Source organism: Megalops cyprinoides, chromosome 7 (genome assembly GCF_013368585.1).
Source record: "Megalops cyprinoides isolate fMegCyp1 chromosome 7, fMegCyp1.pri, whole genome shotgun sequence".
Lineage (NCBI taxonomy): Eukaryota > Metazoa > Chordata > Actinopteri > Elopiformes > Megalopidae > Megalops > Megalops cyprinoides.
In genome coordinates this window covers 27,847,851-27,870,599 of record NC_050589.1, presented here as the reverse complement: position 1 = coordinate 27,870,599, position 22,749 = coordinate 27,847,851, and the positions used below count along the sequence as shown (strand labels likewise).

The 22,749-nt window shown below is 40.6% G+C and overlaps 1 protein-coding gene across 3 annotated transcripts in view; it reads right to left on the bottom strand.

Moving 5' to 3' along the window:
• LOC118780474 (synaptotagmin-2-like) overlaps nucleotides 1–22,749 on the bottom strand; it is a 93,133-nt gene that overhangs the window by 27,459 nt on the left and 42,925 nt on the right. For 2 of the 3 annotated variants that reach the window (XM_036532977.1, XM_036532979.1), the window contains exon 1: nucleotides 5,158–5,343. The gene's annotated coding sequence lies outside the window, so the exon portion shown is untranslated. Of the gene's footprint in view, nucleotides 1–5,157; nucleotides 5,344–15,307; nucleotides 15,345–22,749 lie in introns of those variants that run through there. The other variant, XM_036532978.1, reaches the window with a different exon arrangement.

The window sequence follows — 22,749 nt, the reverse complement described above, 5'->3', positions numbered from 1 at the left end:
GCACACAAACTCCAATTTTTAACTCCAAAGATCAACCCCAAAAAACACATGTCTGTAATACATTCTAGTTTATTACAGCAACAGAATGTGTTACTGTACTTTCACTGCATTGTCCGGAGAACAACAGCACTGCGACCCATAACAACACGTCTCCACTATGGAGACCAATTGCCATGGTTTCTCTTGAAACAAGAAAAATGAAATTTGTAAAAATGTGCACATTTTTCTATTCTTAATTGCAATGGATTCTGGCCTCCTCATCCTGCTATGTCATCTGTTGACATTAACTGGTGTGATTGGGTGGTAAGCACAGAATATGTATGCTCAGATGTTTGATTTGTATGGGTTATGAGGATTGATGATATATTAGAACACAGGGCATATGCAGTCTCCCCTTTCGTGATGTATACTGTATCAGCCTGGAGTGGAACCGCATTCATTTAGAACCATTGTGGACAAAGAAGGTGACTTTCCTTCCCAGTAACTCTTTGCAGAAGTACTGTAGACAATTAATACAATTGTCATGTAGATGCAATTCGATGGAAGTGTGTCTCTTGGCCAAAGACTCTAGGACAAATCACGGTGCTCTACTACATAATAAATCTGGACTCAAGCCCTGTGCACTTTCCAAATGGTGAAGGAGACAAAGAAATATATATCCAGCTCCCTGTTAATGTCAGCAATGATGTTCTACATTATAAATAGAGAGACTTAAAATTCACCAAAATAACTTGGCATGGTTGAGTGGATGAAATACTGGATCTTTTTTCCACAAAGAGAACAAACACCGCTGGCATGTCTGTAGAACATTGCCGAGTCACATCTTGAATGCAGCTGCAATTGCTAAGCTCTCCAAACAAGCCTTTGTTTTTAGACTTAAATTATGACAAATGTGTACTGTCAACAGAGTGCTGCAGGACACAGTGGCTGACACCCCTGTCTGGCAGCTTGCAGAGGTTTCAGAGGGCGTAAAGTTTACTCACACTGACTAAACTTTGTGGTTTAAACTTTCTTTCAGTCCCAACTGCAAGCATACAATCAAAGGAAATAATCTACTCTAATCCCAGATAATAAAGACTGTTATGTAACCTCATAACTAGTATATGATCTGCAATATAATTATGATCCCAGCAGATAATGCACAAAAACTAAATCTGGTTTCCCACTTCATAAAGCTATCTCATTTCCCTTCAACGTGTCTAAAGTATCACCCAGGAGAATCAGATATCTTAAAATGTCAAAAAAAGAGAATGAATCTTTTGTTTTTTTTTGTTAGGTATTCTTGCTTTGATTTTCAGCATTACTTCTATCATGTTCAGCCAAAATACCTTTTAAGAAAGCATTTTAACAGTACAGTGCACTAATTTTTCACAGAATTACTCTGCATAGTAGCATGCAATTACACTGAATTGTATGCTTCATGAAGTTGTTCTCACAAGGATAAATGCAGGGAGAAACTAAACGAGTACTAAGGCGTCACAGACTTCATGGAAAAACAACAATATCCAAAAACAACCGGGCACAAGAGGACATGTGGCCACTGTCGGCAGGCTAGGCAGGGGGCAGTTGTTTACACACTGTTAAACTGCAGTTCCTGGAGCAGGCTGTGGAAAGCCTGCTCTCATCTACTGACACAGAGATGGAATATGACAAATGTACAGGAGCCAGTTCTTTAAAGGCTTGCGAAATAAATGCAGCGGGCTTTAAATCGCAGGCCGGGAGAAAGAAACCATCTGTCTCAGTTTAGAAGACAGGCAATTTTCAAGGTACCAATAGAATGGGCAGGCAAGACAATTGGACAGAATTGGGTTACATGGCTGGCGAAGGGCCGGCTTCACCTCAGTTTCATATGTATGCGCCAGAGGCCCGGGGCAGTCGCGTAATCCATTTCACTGGTCGATGGACAAACCGGACGTTTTGTACATTTTGAAACAGCAGTTCAAAGCCCTTTCAGAAACAGTGTTGAGCTCATAAAATAGGATAGTGTCATTTGTGTAGCTGTGGAACCAAGCAACTTCACACAGACCTATTTCTGCATATATTTTCTGGTCAAGTTACACCAAAAGATTAAAACTCTCCTGGTTATTTATTGTGTGCCAGCAATCCCATTGCAGTACACAGGACAAGTTGCATTAAATAAGTCATGTGGCTGTCAGTGACAGCCATTGAGTGCTGCTATGTTGTAGCTATACCCTCACTGGCCAGTGAGGTAGTGTTTTTCCTGGAATGACTCACCTGATACAGCACGCACCCATGTGAGTCACCATCAAGTTTTTTTGTTGACTAGCAGGTCACTTTAACCACTGTGACTCGAAAGGCCCAAAATTCTTCCTCTTTTCCCAGCATGCTTTGCCTCTGGCACCCAACTGATTTCCAAAGGCTTTGATTTCCCTTGTGCTTTCCCCCAATCCCAAAGCGCAGCAACACCAACTAGGTTGTTGGTCTCAGAGGCCCTTGTGTTCCTCCCCGCTTTGGCGATCGCATCAACCTTGAGGATTAATGTTATTAAACTGCTGTTATTAAAACTGTTATATTTTTCTCTTCCTCCGGGGATGGCAATTGTAGTCTCTCCATCTGATCCCTTTATCATGAAACAACTTGTGTGTAATTTTCTAAGCTGTGATAAGAAGCAGTTTTCATGTAGGCATATGACCAACAACCTGTGCATGAACATGGCAGGTAGTGATACTGTCACACATTATCTTGGACAGATTGATGATAGACAATGCAATCTGTTACTTTCTGTATGAGCTCACCAGAGCAACCAATGAAAAAAGGCAAGAATTGATATTTCAGCCTATCACATCCATTTTCCAAAGAGTGACACCTGCCTTTAAACCACATACAAATTTGGAAATTAGAAATGACAAGTACACAGTAATCCATATTGCCTTGCTTTTCTTCTCAACAAATTTGTCCTTAAGAAAAGCTTCACGAAACATTTAACAATAAGACTTAAAACACTCACTGCCATTTTATAGAACTGAAAGAGAAGGGGAGATGCTATTGAAAGCTCACCTAGCTGGACACTGTTTGGTTTAAACCTACACTGATGAAGTCACATGACCACCCACTGCTGGTGATTGATCGGCTCTGATTGCGCAACACAATGGGCAAGCTTCCCCAGGGACTGTGGCAGCCTGGATTCAATCTGCTTCCACTGCAAATTAATGTGTCACTTCAGCAAACAATGCCTGTTTCGCAAAAGCAAGTCATGCAAAACAGTTCATTTCAAATGGAAATGGATGTGGAAAGTACCTTGTCCACGAAAGAGCAATGAAACAAAAATGAGAAAATGATGGAATGTACATATCCGAAGGTGCAAAAATGTTTATGTTGCCCCATGCAGACGCAGAGCCATTAGTTCTCTCAGTTTTATGGGATCGCTAATCAAACAAATAATACCTGCCTCATTACTTACTAATTTGTTATTATGATAAGCCAATAGCTGGTAGTTAATAAGCAGAGAGTAATATTTCCATTTTGAAATAAGCAAGGTTGCAAAGTGAATTAATTACATTCATTCAGCAACATATATAAGTTATCCAATAATTCAGAACAACAAATTAAAGCATGAGACACCTATTTAAAAATGGTGATCAGGAAGCCTGTTGCAAGTTATGAATAGTACCCTTGTTTTAATTAAGCGCTTACTCTTTCATGATAGTTAGTATTTGCTATAGTGCTTAGAATGTATGGACCACAGATTACAGCCAATGACGGTTCATAGTTCATACTGAAGGTGTCTGTATGCCAATGGGGGCTCGTAAACTGGCAGTAAGAGGGGCTAAAACCTCTAAACTGTCTTGAACCTTAAAAGAGTGACAAGTCAAATCATTATCAGCAAATCAATACTGTAGATGAGTCACTCTGGATTTTCATCTAAAGTGGAGGTTTCACATCTGTAACCTATGCTCACTGCAAATGAAATTGTTCATTATAAATAAAGATCTCTTCCTCACAGTCACAATAATTTAATGTAACCCTGACCTCTTTGTTATAATTAGAATTATTTCTAACTTTTTGTTATAATAAATTGATTCAATCAAACGATACGGGGGCAACTCTTATATACATCGACATGCTTGCCTTTCAAATAAGACTGTCATAAAACAGGGTTTGGATGATAGACACTTCAAAGGTACACTCACTCACCCACTGCGCAGTGTTGTAAACACAACTCTATTAATAGTGTGTCAATTCTGTAAAGACGCCCTACCAGCATACGCTTCACTGTGTGACCCTCGCTCTCTTCGTGTCAAAAGGTGAGAGCAGCCTGAAACAATTTTGTCCTTGGACATGTCCTCGCAACCCCCTGTCAGAAGTGCAACTCCGATGAGTATCACAGAGAGGAGCTCCCCGAGTGTCGCTGCGCTTGAGTTTCTTTCCAAAGAGCCAGCTGTCTGTCGTCTATCCAACAGAGGAAATCCTACCAAAAGACACAGGAAACAGCTCTGCTTTCCTACAAGAGGGTTGAGCATTTTCCCTCTCAGATCATAAAGGGAGTCGATACGGGGAAACCCAGTGGGTGAGCATAGTGGCTGCTAACATGACAGGGGGAATAACTAAAGCACAATCACAGAACAAGCCAGTGTTAAACCCAAATAGAAGTGGCCATTCAGTAGCAACTCTTTCTTCCTCCCATATAAACTGATGGAAATTTACCTCATTGAAACAATTCTCAGTGATTTTTCTTTTCCCAGAGTTAAAAAAAAAGAAATAATCTTACCCAATATGCGTAGAAGGCCATAAAAATAAACCATTGGAACTCAGAGCTGGTACTTAAAGTAACTGACGACTGACAACAGTGTCCACCTACCCAAACCAATTAAAATCATATCCACCATCAAATCTTAACCATCATCCAAAATTAGGCTTCTTAAGCACAACTGCCTTATACATTCTTAATAGGAGCAAAAACCCAAACAAAATAAACCCTCGCATTCACAGAATGTAAAACTTTCTGTATGACCACGCAAATCTGCTGCCTCCGGTTTTGTGCAGTTCAGGACTGGAAAATAGCAATCTGTTACAAACTGCAAACCCACTTAAATTGATTTACCCCACTCAGGTCCTGAAAGAGTTAAATATGAGGGTTGGGAGGGATGGGGGTGGGGGTTTGGGGGGGGGGAGGGGGGTGGGCTGGCTTGGTCTTACCAGTGAGATCTCCTCGGTCCTGTTCTCTGCAATGGGCCAACCCATCCAATAGCGAGGCACTTAGAGTGAACGTTTTAGCGGCGTAGTAATGTCCCTCGATTGCGCTCCCATCAGCCTCACAAACTGCAGTCCTGTCCTTACTCCTCTTCACTGCAGCAGAACTCGCTCTCCCATGCTCTCTCTCTCTCTCTCTCCCTCTCTCTCTCTCTCGCTCTCTCCCACACCCCCTCCCTTTCTCCGTCCCTCAATCCCCTCCTCCCTTCCCCTGTCTCCCCTCTCTCTCTTCCACTCTGTCCCCTCACACAACCCCCCCTTGCCTCTCTCTCTCTCTCTTTCCCTCCCTCTCTCTCCTGATTTGGGATGCTGTTCACACACTGCAGCATGCAGCACTTTATGCCCCAAACCAAAATTCAAGGGCAATATCCTAAAGGATCAATATGCAAAACAGCCCCCCACCACCACCAGCACCACCACCTTACTCAAGGGAACTCACACTGGCTATATCCAAAACCTGTGTCAGAAAGCAGCAGAGTTAGGGGGGGGAGCAAAGATACACAAACATAAAGAAACACAACATGTAAAAAAAAAGCAAGCAGGAGAGTAGCACAACAGCTGCAAACACTGCAGCAAGCAGAGCTGTACTACCCTCAGGAAGTCAGTGCTCGAGCCGAACCGACGCACTTGTTTTCTGCTCAGTTCTGTGTGCTGCATGAAAACTGGGCTGGCCCACCTCTGTTTGGTTGCTCGTTTTCTACCTTACCAAGTGCCGCTTGCTGCACGCTCTCTGCAAACCTGGCGCAGGGCTGCATGGTTACTACATGTACATCTCCGGACATTGATGCTGTTGTTTATCACACCAGAAGCACGCCGGAGGAAGCTATTTGCTACACATGTATGGAAATAATCATTTAAGGCAATCTGAGGCCAAGGTGGTGCAATAAAATTGAGAACAGGAAAATAAAGGTCGCTCCTCACAACATGGAAACCTTGTTAAAAAAAGTCCCTGAAGTAGGTGGGAAAAGGTTGAGAAAAGCATCATCTTCAGCATTTTCCAGTCACATTATAAACACTGCCGAAACAATGTTGAGCACATTAGGCTGCTAGGTCAAGTTATTTTATGCACCCGCTACAAAATAATAAGAGGTTGAGGCCCTATTTCCTGTGATCTTGTTACAAACTAGACCTCTCTCCCTGACCCAATCCCGTTTATATTACCATGGCACCAAAAGCTGTTAACACACAAATGATCATATAACATAAGGTGCTAGAAGGTTGTCTCTGCATTGCATGGTTCCTTCTGGCACGCCGAGGAAGGGCAAAAGGCCGAAATATATTTGTGTCTTTCAGTATCTTTGCTCTGAGTCATAAAACAAGCACCATAATATGCTGAAGAAGTCACATCATCGCTACCCTTCATTCATGTGTGGGCAAAGAACTGATGTCATTTATCTACACATATTCATGCATGGTCTGCATACCAAGAAGACCAAGACAGTAAAACGGTTTTAAATGAAGAGCCAGTGAAAAACTGATCAACAAATCAAAAAGCTTTTTTCAACTTAATTATATTTTAAAATGGAAAAACATTCTATTTACATGCTGTTTTTCATCAACAAACCAACCAATCTCACTGATATTTGTGACCACCGTATTCTGACATACATCATGCTATCATGAAAAAAAGCACGGTTAAGCAGAACAATAAACTGACGTGGTTGCTTGGAGGTTCTCTCAGCACATTACTGCTGGGATCAGTCACACCCCCTCCCAACAGCACCCGCGGGCGTGTCAGTGCTTTATCCACTACCTGTCAGCGGCCCAGGTACACAGGAGATGGTATCAGCCCTGCAGGCTGGATGCAAAAGGCCAGGCCAGGCAGCTTGAAGCAAGAGCATTGCAAACTGCACATTAATCTTAGGCCAGCATCACTGGCATAACACATCATGGCATGTCCTGAGCGGAGGGCGGGCCCATTCAGACTCACATAAACACACACAAACACACACACACACACACACACACACACGCAAACTGCCGCCTACAACAAACACAGATGCTCGAGTCAATATTCCCTCTAGGAGACAATGCGTTTTTTAAGTGAAATTGAACTTGGACCACTGAGGTGGAAAAAGTGCTAGTTTGGTGTAAAACTGGGGTGGAGGAGGAAACACAAGATTCTGATTTAGTTCTTTTAAAAACTTTCCAGACCTTTCCCATCATTCTTTTCTGCACAGCAGTTGCAGACCTTTGGTTCAGCTAACTTTTCAGTAGTCCATACTGCAACCATTTCAATAGCGATTACACTAATCCAAGTCAGTGCTCATTGTCACTGACGAGGCAACATAGGGAAATCTTTGCTAATCCCTCTACTGTAACAGATTGGGAACGCAATAAGAAACAACCTATGTTGATGTTTGGAATTATTTTATTTCTTCACTTAGCATTGACTGAAAAAGCAAAAAGGCACACTAGCATCACCCCAGTAACACAAATTTACTTTTTTGTTACAGGAAACAGGATTAACTCATTTTCCTCAGATGCACATTTTTATCATTTTTGTGGTTTTTTCACTGTCGCTCAATAAATCTGACAAGTGTGTTTTTGGGAATTTTTTTTTACAAATTCCTCTCATTGATTCCAATAATGACAATAAAAAGGAAAATAAGTACAGTTGTTAGTTGTATTGTAGTATCCCCATTGTTATTAGTATTGGTATTGGTATTACAGTTAGCCATCGTGGTGATAATAATAGCAATAGAGGTAACTGGTTTTGCTCTTGCTTGAAATATCTGATGGATTAAATTTCATAGCTTTTACGTTCAAAGCTCTTATTCATCTTTCGTTGCTATTACGATGCCAAGGGGAAAAAAAGAAATAAAGTAGGAAATGGAGGAACACAATCTAAAAAAGCAACATTTTTTTCTTTAGGATGTTTTCACTCATACATCAGTTGTTCTATGAATCCCAAGGTAGAGAGCTGTGGGCCGCTTGGCTTTAACAGCATGTCACGACAAATGATCATCTTCCCTTAAGTGAAGCTGCCTCTTAAGTTCCTAGCAATGAGCACTTGAAAATGAAATCAATAGAACTTCAATCACTGTAAAGCGAAAGGGAAAGGGGTGGCCTTTTCGATTTCACAATCAGAACAATCTCTGGAAAACAACCACAGCAACAAAACAGAAACAATATATTTAACGTTTATACACTGGGTGTGTTGGTCATTTGTATAAGCGTGTAGAATTTTTGAATGCATATGCTTACAAGAGGATCACTTTCATAATTTGAATATGAACTATATAGTATATTAGTATCGACTCATTTATTTCAACACCATAGGCAATTGCTCCAGCGCTTTATCATGTTGCAGATTCATGCTGCATGTTATTGCAGGGCTGAAGCAGAAAAAAAAACATGTTAATGTTAGCGTATCAATTTCCCCAGTATTGGTGGTGCAAGACCTCTGTCAGACCCCATTCTGAGCAAGTAAACAGGCAGTTAGAATGAGTGACCCATGCTGATTTCTTAGTGAAAGCATACCATCACCACTGCCCTGACACGCCAAATGCAATTTTACACATTTGTGACTTTCCTAATGCCAGCCTTCTGAATAATGCATGTTGTGGTCTTTGTTAAGTGTACACATCAGTATCTGCACCTTCTAGCAATTTGTTCAGCCATTTGCATCATAGCCAATAATATTGTCCAGACAGGCAGTGTAAATGAAGAGCCTGCCTGATCAATGCATGCAAGTAAAGCAAACACCTTTTCTTTGAACGCAAAGGGAATACAAAATGAATAGAAACAGCGCCATATTTTCTTTTAATCTTTTATTTATTTCTTTTTATCTTCTTCCTTATTATTCTTTTAAACAGTAATAATAGCGGCTTCACAGGCCTCTGGTGCGGCACCATACGCGAATGTGACAGGCGGTGACATAGTGCCCCGATAAACGAGAGTGAATCAGCATCTCGTTGGCCCAGGCAATATTGATCACGCTGATATTTATGGTACACGTGGGGTGACCTCTGGTGTGCGTTAAAATGACATTTGTCCCTGTAGCGGAGAAATGAGGGAGGGGGCGATGTCGTGTCTGGTGCTTGACCTTTCCCCCGCCATAAGGGGTTTGACAAAGCAGAGAGGTTTTATGGAGCAGAGTCCCCCAACAACGTAGCTGCTGCCGCACTAAGAGCAAAGTGTCCGGTGGCGCATTCTTCAGCTGTTGTCACCATTGTAATAACGGAAGAACAGAGCATGGATGCCAGTCTTGGAATGCACTTTAACACTAGAAACAAAAACAAGGATGAGTCAATGATATATCTGTGTGTGTGTGTGTGTGTGTGTGTGTGTGTGTGTGTGGAGGGGGGGGGGGGGGGGGGGGGGGACAGACGGACGGACGGACTTCAAAGCAATGAAATTCTAATCATTATCTTGCAGCAATGCTACATATTCCAATACAATTCCTGTAGGTTTCTGAGACTTTTTTACACACAGATTTTTTTAATAATGAATAGCATGCCTTGGTATTCAATTATTTTTAAATGAGGCTGATAAACCCAAGTGATTCTACACTTTCAGCTCAAGCTCTAGTTTTAAAAGATAGGGCTTTATTGAACCAATGGACTTGAAAGTTAATTAGGCAGGACTATGTACATGGTATGTAGAACGATCAGGCCTTCTGCATCTCTAAAGGGAGAGATTCTGAGGCATGCCGGGAATGATTACTGCTCAAGCACGTCAAATTACTTCAATTTAGTAAAGTTAAACTGAACTAATGAGAGTCCACTTCTTTCAATTTTCCTAAATAGCTTACTTTCAGCTTATGTCTATAGAACTTAGAACATTATGGTGCCCTGAATGCTCACCCAAGGTGACAGACACCCATCGGTAACACAGCAAAGGTAAAACATTTAAAACAAACTACTACTAGTCTGGGTATACTCGTCTCTCCTTTCTTTGCATTTTTTGGCTCGCGTTAGTATCTAGGATGTGTGTTTGGGGCACAGATGGATGGCAAGGAACAGTGTGTTACTTTTCAGCTGTGTGCCGGCACTAGGGTGAATTCTGCAATAAGCTGTTTGACAAGCAGAATCCATTCAGTAAGGTGACAGCCATAACTCATACAAGCTGCTTGCGTCTGTGAAGTCAGGAGAGGACCAAACATTCCAAATGCATGCTGTTATGAATTGTAATTTTGAAAAAAAAAAAAAAAGACTGCGAGAGGAAAAGATTTCTATTGCCTGCAATCCATCCAACACCATCCTACCACTATTCACACACACACAGACACGCACGCACACACACACACACACCAAGCTGAGTACCACCATTCCGTATTTATTACAAAGTGCTCTGGAAAGTGCAAACAGCTCTGAATGCAGGCAGACAGCAGACAGACACCCACATGCAACTGAAATTCTAACAACAGAATCCTTCCTATTACGCTGACAGAATGGCTAAGTTGATGCTCAGATTGTTGAGGCTTGTTTAAACAGTACAGGTTCAGTACAGGTTTACACAAATCTGTGTGACTAGTCCCTCTAAATTTTCACACTGCATGTTTACGTCACAAAGAGTGGCATTGTGCAAGCCAGATCAAGTGGAAGATCCAACTGCTCTGTCTAGTTCACAGCATCAATACTGTTAGTCAATTGACAATTGTATAACTTCTTACAACATGTATGTGGCACATATGTGTACACCAACATATACATATACACGCACACACATACATTCACAAACAGACACACACACACAGACACATAAACACACACACGCACTCACACACACACATACACACACATACACACACTCAGACTGTGCATCCTGCACAATGTGAGATGAATTTCAGTTAGAATTGCAGTGAAGGCCTGCAATGTGTCTCTGCAGAGCAGTGTTTCAATTCTCCAGTCCAGCAATCTTTCATCAATCTGTGCAGGGAATACCTCCAGACAGGGCACCCAGCAAACAGCTTGTAGTCTGTAGGGGGGTGGGGGGGTGCACCACAAGGCTGTGACTGCAAAACAGGCATTTCCTGCTGTGGAGCGGTGCTGTCATGCCAGGGAAAACCTGGCTTTTTAGTCCCCATTGCGAACAGTACAGGTGTCCCAGTCACATTGTGTGGCTATGAAAGGTGGAGGGATAGTGACCCAGTGGTCATTTTCAGACTCAGGGAGGTGGGGAGCAGATATGTATGACCATGCCCATATGTAAATGAAGGAGCAGTAGACACTGGCAATGATGAGGAAGATGATGATGGTAAAATGCTGATTGTGATGATTGCAGTAATGAAGAATACAGGGTCAGGGAAAGTACCAGCCCTTTTCAGTACAATAAATATAATGGTGAAACAGTGAAAGCAGCTGCAAGCCGCATGAGCAATGTCTGCTAAGACTCCCCCACACTTTTAAACAATGTATTCAGCTTCAAAGTAAAGCGCTGTGCATAAGCACATACACAACAAAAGCACTGCAACTGGAAATGCAGTTCATGTTTGTCAAGCTGTTAAGCAAGCTGATCTTTTCATTAACAGCGCTTGATTCTTTTCATTTTATAATAAATGATTTAATGATAAATTCAGTGGTATCCATTTGCAGTCAGTAAGCACCTGCATGCCGCACTTGTTCTGAGAGCTCTGCGTAGGGCACTGGGTTTGGGGCAGGAACTCCCCCCACCCCAAACCCCCCACCCCCCCCCCCCCCCCCCACCCTGACGGTGCTGTTCCCTGAGTTTTATTGGTCTGGTTCCTGCCTGAGAGTTCCCAGCCCGTGATCAATCAGGGAAATTACTTAAATGAATCAGGTGAGCACTGGGGATCGGAGACTGGCTGCCGTTGGTGCCTGGCGCATAAAAAAGCCCCACTCCACGATAAATCAAGCTTTAGCATCGAGCTCAGGATCATTACTCCTGCCCACAGCTTGAGCTACTGCCTGGCTTCCCCCTTCCCCAGCAAGCCCCCCACACAAACACATACACACACACACACACACACACAAACACCCTGCACCATCCCATTGCCACCACTGGCATCCTACATTACATTATTATCATTTACCAGATCCTCTTATCCAGAGTGACTTACACAGTCTACAATTTTTGCATGTAATCAATACATACAGATGGATGTTTACTGAAGCTATTGTGTGTGTCTGTAGAAACAGTGCCCAAGGATACAACAGCAGTGTGCAACATACTAAGGATACCAATTTTTGCCCACAATTACACAGCCATTTCAACATCTCAAATGTATCAAACCTCAGCAAGTCTGTACTTCCACATGTAAACTAAAATACTTAGAGAACACTCTTTTATGGTTGCATCAGCCTGTGTCCGGAGGACGGTTGTTTTTCTCCTTAAAAGATTAAAAGAACTGAGATGGTGGAGCTGCAACACAACCAGGTACGCTGAGCCCAGACCAAATTAAAAGTGCTTTCAAATCAGTAAGTATGACTAGGTGTTGTCAGCCACAAAAACTCACAAATAATTCTTTGTGGCTCATCATTTAGTGTTAATTAGGCAACGACCACATTGATTTTATAGGGCAACCAACCAGGGTGTTTCTGTGCCATGCGTGCAACATGAACAGGCGTGTGACTTTTTTTTGTTTCCATTATGATTTTTTGGTTCCTGGTTGGAGCACATCAAGACAAGCAGTCTTATTGGTTGCCTGATGTGGCTAAGTGACAGAAGCAATATAGTCCAAAGGAAAGCAATTCCTAGTCTGATAACCATAAAAGTGGGTGGTCCAGAAATTGTCTGCACACTATGATTTTTGTTAGATGGTCAGGTGGTCAGTATATTCCTCTGGGGTTTGTACAGGATGCAAAATGACAGATGTCCTTTCATCACAGATGTTGTCCATGCAGCTCTTCTGAGAACCACTGAGAATGATCAAAACAAATGACCAGTCACACCACCCTTCATTCACATTTCACACAGAAACCCTAACCCAAGCCCTTTTCTCTCTCTCTGTCTCTCTCTCTCTCTCTAAAATGGAAGTTGGACTACTGTAGCATGTAGTGAGTAACTTATAAAATGAAAATGTATGATATTGTATTGTGTAAAGATTTTGCCTGAATGTGTAATGGACATGTGTGGTGGCTTGTCAAACAAAGATGCAATTAATGACCAAATCACAAAGGAGAAAAGTACTGTGAGCTAGAAACAGAAAACCTAACCTATCTAAAACTACTATGATGCGGGCATAGCTTTTGGGGTACAGTCAGAAGAACATTAGTGTCAAGTCTAATTAAAATCAATGCACAACTGGTTGAGTTAAACAGAAGATTAAAAGTTAATATGAGCTTGACCTCTGACTTTGTGTCCTGAAAATGGATAAGGGTTTGCAAAACTATGATATTTTATGAAAACCTATGCACAGTGAGCCAACTTGTGATGGATAATCTGTAAAAAATTATCAGGATCCTCTGTGATCTTGACCTTTGATCCTGTTACCAAACAAGTGATGGCGTCCTGGAACCAGTGAGAACAATGTTCAATACAATCAAATGTATTCAACCCCCATTAATAAAAATGGCAACTTAGAGACTGGAAACCACTTTTGACACAGAACCATAACAGCAGCATGACGGTCAAACAGCCTTTTCCACATCATCATAGAGGCAGAATGAAAGCAATCAGGACCAGAAAGACTCTGGATGCATGTGTTGAGCGCAAAAGGAGAGGAGAAAACTCAATGGAAGTGCATATTATTCTGTCCATTTCATGGGAACAAACAACACTATCTTTTTTTTTAACTTATGAAAAGGAGCCTTTGTAAATTTCAAAGGAGCACGGAAACTCGTTGGGATGCATTATGGATTTATTGATTCCCTGCATTTCAGATGATTCGCTTGGAATAGATTCGCAGGAGAAACATCTGCATTGAATACTAAGGATCCACACAGCTCTTGGAAGCCCCATATGTGTCCCGGCACCATTGATTTTGCGAATTAATGAGCTTTTCAATATGGAATCCCTGTAGAGTAAAAGCATTTTGAATCTGTTCATAGGCATAAAATACTACATGCAATAAAACTGTCCAATAATTCTCATAGGAAAAATGCATATTCATAGCAATAATAACAATAATAATAATAATAATAATAGTAATAATAGCCTAAGTGATAAAAGGACCCAGCAGGATTTTGAATTGCATTGAGCTTGTTATCTGCTCCCTTTTAAAAAAACCCTCCCATCTAGTGCAACTGCTACTTAATATACCAGACACATCTCTTAGTAACTATTAGCCAGTCCTGTGGAAACAAGCAGGCTGGGCCCTAGAGGGGTTTGGCTGTCCTTTCATGTGACACTGAGAATGAGAGAATAATAAGGAGAGGCAACTGCAAAAGCAAAGCCATGTGCTGTGGCTGATATATCTCTGTTTTTTAATCAATACTAAAAACTTACCTCATCCAGTTGGTAATTTAATGCACTTCTCCAAAGTGTGTGTGTGTGTGTGTGTGGAGGGGTAGCATTGTTTCAGAGGTTGGTTAGAAAATGCTGTAAGATAAGGACCCCTTGTTTTTTTTTTCCTTTTAGCCAATTGTGATGGGTGCAGTGGGGGTATAAAATGTGAGGTTAGACCACTAGACTACTGAAACCCCATTAGAGTTTAACTCTGTGGTCTTGTGCTCTAAACTTCAACTCTAACATCTTGCTAACCCTTGCTAACACTTTGGCATTTTTGTTATTAAAAAATCCTGTCAATTGGGATGAACCTACAATTTGCATGTCTTCATTGTATTTCTGAATAATAAGATGCAGTATCCAACAATAATGATTAAAATACTCATATCCCAAGCAGAGGGAATACAAATATCTGACATTTCCCCCATCAATAAACATGTTATTTTCGGATTAGTCCTCACTGTCAACATATGTGTAACATACATAATTTTACACTCTGAGAGTATTACTTAAGTATGCGAATAACGAATAACAGATTCACCTGATTTGGCCTGATCTAACAATACCCTTAGCCCTTTTACAAATGGCGAGCTCATTTAATTGCAATGTCCATTCTGGTAACATTTAGAAACCAAGAAAATCATAACATCAAATGTGACTACTGTAACTATAGGCATTATGAATAATATATTTTCAACAATGTAGCTGTGAAATAAGAGAGAGAACAGAGTTACAAAGTACTCACAGGAATGTCTTCTGGTCCGTGGTAATCACAGTGGTATCTGGAAAAGACCAACCAAACGTTTACCTCATGCAAATCACATAAGAACATATGATGACGAGAACGGGCCATTCGGCCCAACTAAGCTCGCCATTTCTTAATTAAAGAGTATCCAAAACTGCATCAAGTCTAGACTTGAACACAGCAAGGGTCTCTGCCTCAACTACATGACCTGGCAACCTATTCCATGTATTGATAACTCTTTGTGTAAAATAATATTTCCTTATATCAGTGCGGAACTTACTCTTAACTAGTTTCCATTTATGTCCTCTTGTTTTACAGACTGAACTCACCCTAAAGAATCTATTATAGTTAACATCACAATCAATCGCGCTTGCTTTTTTGCCCCATGGAATTAATTTATTTTGCTTGATGGAATTTTACACTGTACACTATATAAGATTTTAACATGAAAGATGATTGAGTATTAGATGTCAAACAACAGCTTGCCATTACACAGTCGATTTATAACTCAAAGCAGTTATGGGAAAATGATGCATATTATCCCAGATGCTTCAAAAACAATCTGGCCAAAAACACTTTTGAGCCAAAATGCAAGAGATTTTTCTTTTTTTCCCCAAAGTCATAGCCAGCAGTCCAGTACATAACATTGTCAAAACATCTCAGCAATGTTGTGATAATGTTGTGTGTTGTTTTCAACACAATGCATTTGTCTTACTGCAGCGTAGGACTTTTAATCACCAGTCTGAGGCCAGACATCACAGAGCCATGGTCACCCTTGAGTTGATGTCAAATGAACATCAGGCCCTGTGTTCTACAGAGAAAATATTGCTGGGGTACAGATTGTTACCTTCAACACTAATATGAAAGACACATCAAAGGCAAAAACATTGTTCTCAGTGGAGACTGTTTTTAAGGTCTTCCGCTTTATTAAAATGGCTCTTCATTTTTTTAATAATCTCAGATGGGCTCTGAGCCAGAAGAAATTTGCTGGGTCATGTATCTCAAACATGTCGCATTTAATTAGGAAAACACTACACAGACATGTCCAATTATAGAGTGGCCTTAATCTTGAATATTTTGAATCACTCAGACATAATGTGTCTACTTTGCACCCCCTTGTGTGAAACATCAATCACCTGGAGTGCATGGAAAGGTTGCACCACAGGGTAATTTGGTAACAGCATGCCATTTTGGATGAGCCCAAAGATTTTTAAAAATGGAGTCTACATTTACAGACTATTCAAACTGGTATGACAGCTAAGCACCAACTTCTCTTAGTTTAGTTCTGTTGTAGTTTATCCAAGTGTCCTTTGTATTAGAAGTAATGCTAAACAGTAATACCATAGGCCTTTTTGGAAAAAAAAAAATGCTGCGTCTTTGAAGTTGATGAGCAGTGTGACTGTGAGGGTGTGTCCCTGTACAAAAGCTGGCAAATCTGAACGCCGCAGCCAGCATGTCCATCATTAGCCCCACACTGCTTTGGCTTGTTACCCACTCTGTGTGGTATCTGCAAGGATGTCAAATATCTCTCTCTCTCTCTCCCTGTTTCACCTCCACAGCGCAGCCAAACACACCCTACATAGAGGACATCATTTCTGTTAACTGAAGAATTCAGTTTCACAAGTACTGTGGGTATTTACTGTATGTCTAAGTTGTGTGTATAAGCATTATTATCTGCATCTCTCACTTGCTCTCATAATTATTTGCTCATATGTCTATGTAGATGTATCATATGTGTGTAGCCATTTTTACAGGCTGCACAGCTAACTCTTTCACTGTAAAGGTAATGTCAATATGCTTCACTTTCTGCCTCACCCTTATTCTGCCATTGAATCAGCAAATCAGCTATATATATATATATATATGACAGAGGTTTAATGACTATCATAACTTGCATATTCCCAATTTGTAGCACCCAGCATGACAAGACCAAAATTACAAAAGATACAAAATTAATACTATTGAAATTTTAGAATTTTAGAATATTATTGTCGGTTATCGTCAGTGGCAGCACAAAGCAGCTCTTCTATAAGAAATATACTCATACTTTCTACCATTATAATACAAGCTACTGCAACTTTTTGCTAGTATGCATTTTGTCACATGCTACAGGCCAACTGGTATGATGCTACAGCTAAAGTTTTAAATTACTAATTTATTATTCATTTTATTATTTAAAAGCTGAATACATGGGGCATCAACAGATGACACACATCATTTCCTCGTACATGCTGGTCCATGACATTAAAATAAACTATTAAGCAAAGGCCTGTAAACTTTACCACCTATTAAAATTCATCAATTTCAACCAGGGATTTGAGAACATTAGCATCTGTGCAAAAGAGCATTGAATCATGTTTGATGACTTTGGAAAGTGAATGTCATATGTATCATACTGTGTTTGAGACAAACATTCAGACACTGCAAAGTGTTGCAAGCCTACAGGGAAAAGCTAGCAGTGGGAATCAAAAGTCGCAGGGTAGGGAAGTATGTCCCTGTATACGCATTTGTTCTGTAGTCACAGTGGCAAGACTCAATCTGTTAGCACTTTATAAGAGCTGACTCGTTGAGTGCGCATGGCTTAAGAGGCCTTTATCAAAGGCTGGTGTCAGCATTTTCAACTAGCATAGGTTAGGTTCTTATTTCTCTCTCTCCACAGCTTGCCCTCTGAAAGGATTTCCCTTTCCAATGGCTTGGGATTGCACACAGAGAAGAGTAACTAATCACAATATGCAGGACATTTGATGGTAAACAATGTCGATGTCAGCTGTTTATTGCCTTGTGCTTCAGATTGAATAGAAACATCAGCGTAGCCCCATAATAGCAACAAATTATTTATCATTTCTAGAGGGTTTTTTTTTTTTCTGCCAGACCCAATAGCAAGAATTTATATCTCGCAGCAATTATGAATTAAGTTTCTGGTGAATTATCTTTATAGTTATTGTTTTGACCTGTTTACATTGATTTTGTATATCTGAATTATGAATACACTCTTACATTGATTGAAGTTGTGTTTAATGTAATTATTCTCTAATATGTTCGATTGGGCCAGTCATAAAGGCCTGAGCAGAGGACAAGTTAGCCCTTAGCACTCTAAGTTGTGAAATCAAATACTGATAACATAGTGTCTTGTCCCAAGCCACCTATTTACAAATTATCTTCAGCTTCTCTAAGGATTAATAATTCATTTAGGTATAAACAGAAACAGAGAGATCCTTTTGTTGATAGTAATATTTCACAAAGAGTACTGTGTACAGTTTATATTTCACCACTCTTTAGAATCATACTCCCTGAAGAAGTCACTGGCTTTCTTGCCTTAGATACAACACAGATTGCTTTCTTTCACTCTATACCTCCCCTGTCTAATTTTAGAGCCATCGATTGGCTGTTGGACCTCTGCATTTTACATTTTACTTGCTTTAATGAAGGAGGTTTAGTATCCATAACCAACTTCAAAATCCCCAAAGAGCTGTTTGAAGCTCTAGCATGGTCACATATGGCCCTCTTGGCCCCTCTCATCCCTTCAAGCACAGACTTTAATTTACAGGCTGACCGGTGCGACTGCAGCAAATCACCCATGTACAACAAATGGTGTTTGAATGAAGGTTCCCCTTTCAGGTGGATATTTCCCTGAAGTGCCATTTAAAGATCTGCAAATCTATTCTGTGATCACTACGTAACAGTGTACACAGTGAAGCCTACATTATCAGGTAGGTGTGCTGTGATAGATATGGTAGGATAGATTCACACAGTTAATATGTTTAGAAATAAATTCATAGGACCTAATATCAGGCATCCATGTTGAGGACATGAAGTATCAAGTTAAAAGTGGTTTTGAGACAGCGTTCCCAGAGTACTAAAAATTGTCATTTGTGTTTCCAGGAAGGGCAATGGAATCTTGCTCTGTCAAACCGAGATATGAAGTAAATATGTCTGATAAACATATTCATGGCTGATGAACATTAGCATATTGCCCAGCATGCAGTTCTGTCAAAAACTGCAAAATAAGGTTTTCCCTGTTCTGTGTATGACTGAAATTATTCTTCATTACTGTTTTGTTTATTTGCCCACAATAGCCTTTCTGCACAACCTTGAAAGTTTGCTGCAGAGAGATGATTAGGCATAAGTCTGAGGAGTGAACATTCAGAAAAGAAGGTTGATTTAATAGTCTGGCACAATGGCACAGCCACTCCAGGGGAGGAAGGCCCACAGGCAATTAAGGCATTTCCTCCTAAATATTGACAGAAAAGAGAAAAGAAAAATCTATGGTTTAGAGGAAAGAAAACAAATCAAAGTACACTTCAACAGAATTCACTATTGCCTTTGCCTGAGAGATTGTGTAGTCATGTCATTATTGGAAAATCTCACTCAATGTAAGGGAAAATGTATTAGACGTTTCAATTTAACAACAGAAGAATTATTCCAAAGGAAAGTACGGTGAGGCATCTGCATATCTGCAGCTTGGCTTTTACAGCATGTTGACAAAAATAATATTTTGAAACACAGCCATAATCAATGCCACTTAAGAATTCTGAAAACTCCTTTAAATAACAGGAGTTGCTTTTAAGGGGAAAAAAAAACATCTGATAACCATAACCACTCCTGGGAAACTGATGTTTTATTCACTTCCAACACAAATCTTTACATTTTATAAAATCATTTTACAATGGTACATATGCATATGCATACCCAGGTGCAAAACATACAGGAAATGTAAAGACAAATTGCTGACTGTTAGTGAGGCTTTCAAGGAAGTCTTATAGAGGTCAGTAGTACATTGATTTAAGTCTCAACATAACTGTCAGTGTTGGTTTGACATCAAAATTAGAAATCTGGAGAAGCCTACATTGTGATTATTGGTGTGCAATATATTATACTATATATACTATATATAATATATTAGTTCAGTGACTCAGAGGATGAATAGAATATACCAAGTATGACTTAAACAACAGGCACAATGCATTAAGTGAGGTATTGTGTGTTCAGGAAGTGGTGGCCCCCAATCAATGGCCCAGGTCTGAGGGAAACATTGAGCTGAATATCACGTCTCCTGAAATGAGAAACAACCGTCTTATCCCAACAGCCTGCATTTATACCTTTCCAATTGTAGTCCTGTCTCTGGATACAGTTCCAAAATGAGAGAAGATCTTTCTATGTGGCTCACATTTGTAATCAGATGCTCCAGTACAAAATTACATCCACGTTTGATCTTCTGTCTTAACCCTCCTTCTTTATCAATTTTTTTTTGTGTGTTTTAATGCATAAGATTTTTTTTATTATTTCATATTTAAATAGCATTACAATTCAATGCAGATGCCAATTTGCAGATGGAGATTTTGAGTGACAAATATAGCTTTATGGTGCATATTGATAACTGCATTATAATTATTGGCAGCCTCCTCATTTAATCTCTGTGACACAGAGATTAACTGCCCTTGGATGCCTTCTGGATGACATTTGAACTGTTCTGATAGCCACTTTACTATAAACCTCATCAAAAAAAAAAAACAAAAAAAAAACAAACATGGAATGTTATCTTGTCAAGGAGTAGTGTGAACGCTAAACTGTCTAACTCATTATTCATGACAAGATCTCATCTCATTGTATCTGAGCATGGTTCAGTGGCGGCTTTTGAAACAGTATCAAAGTAGCTTTGCCGTTTTGTCTTTTGCAGAAGAGTGCCGCAGAAGCATTCCTCTGGGAGAAGTGAGGCCTGTGATATCAGGAAGCTCAGTGAATGCTGTGGTGAGTTTATTACCTCAATGTCTGCAGGAAATGTATAAATAAATATAGAGCATGGGCCAATTCGCCCAACTGCTGATAGAAAGACTGACCTGGGAAGCTATTTGTTCAGTTTGTTCCCGTTAACTTCTTATCACTTTTTTTTCTTCTGTCTCAATACTACATTTGCCCGAGGCTACAACCAGAGCAGGGTCAGCCAAACACGCCACAGACATAATTGGACTCAGATACTGTAAAAAGTGGTACAACATGAGACTACTTTTTTTTTCTTTCAGTTCAGATATGTTGCAATCTTATTTTTCAATAGCTTGACAACTGGAATTAAGTACCATAAGGATTTTCTTTTCTGGATATCATCCTTGATACTATGTAAATGTCAATCAAGATGAGATGTCTGAATGTTAGATTAGCTGTTAATCTAGGTTAGGTTAGTTGTTTCCTTTGCAATCTGAAAGACGTGGTGCCACTCTCTTTATTCAAGTCAGTGTTCAGATTAAATACGCAGCACCAGAAACATGTTAATGTTGATGTCAGGATTTGTGTCATAAGCTTTCATTAGTCTACAGTACACTCAGCTCATAACATTTCACTTCTTGTTGAGCCATTGCATTTCTGGTGCATGTAATCCAGCACAGCAGCACAGAGAGAGCATATAGCGTCATACTGAGTCTTTCTGTCTGATCTCTGAGGACTGGAATAATGCTGATGGTAATCATACTGTCATTCAGCAGCACATGATGAACATGCGACTTGAGAACATGTGACATGAGATATGCCCTTAACAATGGAAACTTAACAACACATTGTGCTGGTGTGTTTGATCACAGCAGTCACACCCTGGAGGCTTTGATGGTGTAAAGTGACTGATTGTTTCATCATTGACTCTGATGAGTGGGCTGAGCAGTTTCAGACGAGAGCAAAGGGTTAACCTGCATCCTTTCTGCCGCAGCCCTGCTGAGTCGTGACGTGAAGTGTTTCGGCTGCCTGTTCCCCACCTTCAGGAGAGGAGCTGATGGATGTCTAGATGCCATTTTGTGCTTGGGAAGGGGCCTGGCAATGAAACTCTGCCGGAAGCTTTCAATTCCTCTGATTACAGCCAGTCTTGTGCTGCTTAATTGAATTAACTTTAGATTATTTCTTTGCAGCCTCCCTGTGGAATGAACCCCCCCCCCCAACCCACCGCCCCTCCCGCTGACACCACAAGACAGGTGGTGGTGGTGGTGGTGGTGGTGGTGGTGGGGGAATGGGGGGGGGGGTTCCTGAAATGCACAGAATGCCCTGGAGAGGAACCCTATGCTTCCAATTGCAGGGGAGATGAGCCATATCAGAACTGGCATTGTGGAAGTCTGTTGCATCATGCATGTTGCCATGGCTGTTGACATGAGTTGCTCTAATGCATGCTTATCGCCATGCAGTGAACCCCATATTATAGTTCACTGCTCAAAAAATCTATTAATTATGCAATACTAATACAGTATTCTCCATATCCTCCTGCTTAACTTTGAAATCGCACCACAAACTGAACAAGTCAATATTTGCCACAGAAGGAAATTTAATTTACCAGCCAAGGGACCCAGGGACCCACACCGCCTCCTCGACCCAGGTCATGCCTAAGATGAAGACATATTGAGCAGCAATGATTGGATTTTCTGTGTAGAGGTGCACAAGGGTGAAGTGGGCACACCCTCCTCTCTAGA